Below are 2500 nucleotides of genomic sequence, written 5' to 3'. Positions count from 1 at the left end.
TTTTTTTATTACCTATGCTCAATGAACAGACTGATTGCTTCTGTTGTTTTAAAGACAGAAGAAATACACTACATTCAAGGGCTCGTCCGGGATTTGAACCCGGGACCTCTTGCACCCGAAGCGAGAATCATACCCCTAGACCAACGAGCCTCACGTTGAAGCATTTTACAAGATTTTTGCCAAGCAAAATGCTATTTATGCCATGTGATTCAAGAGAAGACTATAACTTTATTTTCAATACCCATTATTGAACCATTTATGGTTTACCTTGCCTTTGCCCAAAAGTGGCCGGGATAGACTCCAGTAACCACATGAGCCCAAAAAGGAGTGGAAGGCTCACACACTTTAGCCTTAATCATTGGTACAAGAAAGATAGAACCATGATTTAATCTGGTAAAAAGGGCAAAATCTGACCCTCCCATCTGAAGGTGACAGCAGAAATCCTAAATCAGAGCAGGAAGCGGTTTTCTAAACTTTTATTATCCAATTTGGTGAGTCAGTTTCAGAGATCTGTTGTTCATAATTGATGTGATTGGCACCTGGGGCCTGTTTCACAAAGGAGGTTAAGTGTAAACTCTGAGTTCATAAACCCGGAAATCAGGGAAACCCTGGGTTTTCCGTTTCAGAATCGGAGGTTTGTTAAACCAGAGAAAGCAGAGTAAGTCAAACCCGTTTCTGAAAGAGAGTTAACTTTTACTCGGAGTCAGTATCCATGGTTACTTATGCTGTGAACCTAACCTGGTCGGGAGCAGGTTTTATTCTCCAAACTCGAAGTTTTTGCCGGTCCCCTCCCCTTTTTAAAGACGAAGCACTATATTTCGCTTCAACCTTCATTGCCCACATTTCCGTCACGCGATCTAAGTGACAAGAATGGCTTGTCCTTTTTTGGAGGACCCAATAGATGAGGAGGCTGCATTAATTCGTAGAGAATTACATTTACGTCGTACGAGGATTTTGAGACCTCGACTCGATGTTTTGTCATTTCCCCATACGTTTTTGTTTGAGCGTTACCGTTTTTCGTTGCAGTCAATTACATATACAAAATGAAAACAACATTAGGTCTTGCTATGTAGATGTTTCATATGTCAAATATTGTCAACAAAGCCTACATCCATGACATGCTCACATTTGACCTGATTGAATTATGTTTTTATACTTCATTTTTAGCTGCTGCCATGTTTCTTTTAATTCCTGCAGGATTGCATCTACATGAAAATGAAATCAGGGACATTGAATTAGATTAATGTAACAATTACTTTTGGAAACACAATTTGTTAGCACTGCTTACTTTCTTAATCCCGTATAAACCTATACCACTTGATCAATACAAGGGTAGTGTTGCAGCGTGTGTGTGCTGAGCGGGGTGCAATCCACGAGAGACAAGGGGAGGGGCGATTGCAGGTGCAGATGGGGGGGGGGGGTGAGCACGGATGAGGAGGACGGAGAAGGTGTCATTCCCAGAATAACTGTTTTGGAGTCATTCTTATTCCGCTCTGGAGGTTGAGGGTTTCCAAAGGGAAGTGAACCCCGAAGGAGAATTCCCTTCAGCCCTGAAGGAAATCTCCCCTGCGCTTTTGACCACGCACGGTCGGAAAGACGAGAGAAAAGAAGGAAGTCTTTGCGCAGCGAAAGGTTCAACAGTAGACAAATGTTCACTTTTAAAAACACAATTGCATGTATTAATATTAAAATGACCAACGTTTGCTAGAGGGGAAGGTTAACAAAAAAGTCCTCTAAACATTACCGACGTTAAATGCATTTTTCCCCCAGATTGGTTCTGTACACTATGCAGCATTTCATGCAATTACACCAGGAATAACACTTCAAAAGTACACCTAAATATCACCATTTTTTATTTCACACCTTACGCTATTTAAAAAGTTATTACAGTCAATATTTATAACAATGATTTAAATGCAAACTTAGGCATTAACTTGAGCAGCTATGTTTTCCCAAGCTAACTGTCTCTGTTTTGCAGATGCAGCGGTGTTGCTTTTCTTCTGGAATATGTTCTCATATTCACTGCAACTCTGCAGCAGCACGTCAAGTTCAGCTGGCGAAAAATACGCAGACCTCTTTGTTTCACGGTTGCCATGGTGACTCGTGATATCTGCGCTCCATTGATAATGGCTTCTTATAGACGCGGTGCGCACGCTCACTCCGAATCAGTCCACTCAGAGTTGATTGATCTAACGCGGATCAGCTGCTCTGAAACTGAAAACTCAGAGTTGTCAATCTCTCGATTGACAACTCAGAGTTCAGGTTTGACCTCAGAGTTGGTTGAACCTCCTTTGTGAAACAGGCCCCTGGTGTGGTGTTGGGCTGCTTTAGCCCATCTTGCTCAAGTTTTGGTGTGAATTTGCCTAAGCAAGCAGTGGTACAAAGGCTAGGTAGTTAAAGGTGTCATGTACGTTTACTTACTTAGATCCATGAACAGACTGAAGGTTTCCTTTGTTTTTGAATATAGAAATAAAGCACAAGCGTTTTTTAACGGGCTCGT

The 2500-nt window shown here is 41.8% G+C and overlaps 1 protein-coding gene and 1 non-coding gene across 5 annotated transcripts in view; one reads left to right on the top strand and one right to left on the bottom strand.

Moving 5' to 3' along the window:
- Positions 1–2500, top strand: part of LOC101173596 (anoctamin-1) — a 200054-nt gene that overhangs the window by 139836 nt on the left and 57718 nt on the right. The window lies entirely within an intron of this gene.
- trnap-cgg lies at positions 79–150 on the bottom strand. The gene has a single exon. It is a non-coding gene; the product is annotated as a tRNA-Pro (tRNA).

Source organism: Oryzias latipes, chromosome 23 (assembly GCF_002234675.1).
Source record: "Oryzias latipes chromosome 23, ASM223467v1".
In the NCBI taxonomy this organism is placed as follows: Eukaryota; Metazoa; Chordata; class Actinopteri; order Beloniformes; family Adrianichthyidae; genus Oryzias; species Oryzias latipes.
This window is presented reverse-complemented; position numbering and strand designations above follow the sequence as displayed.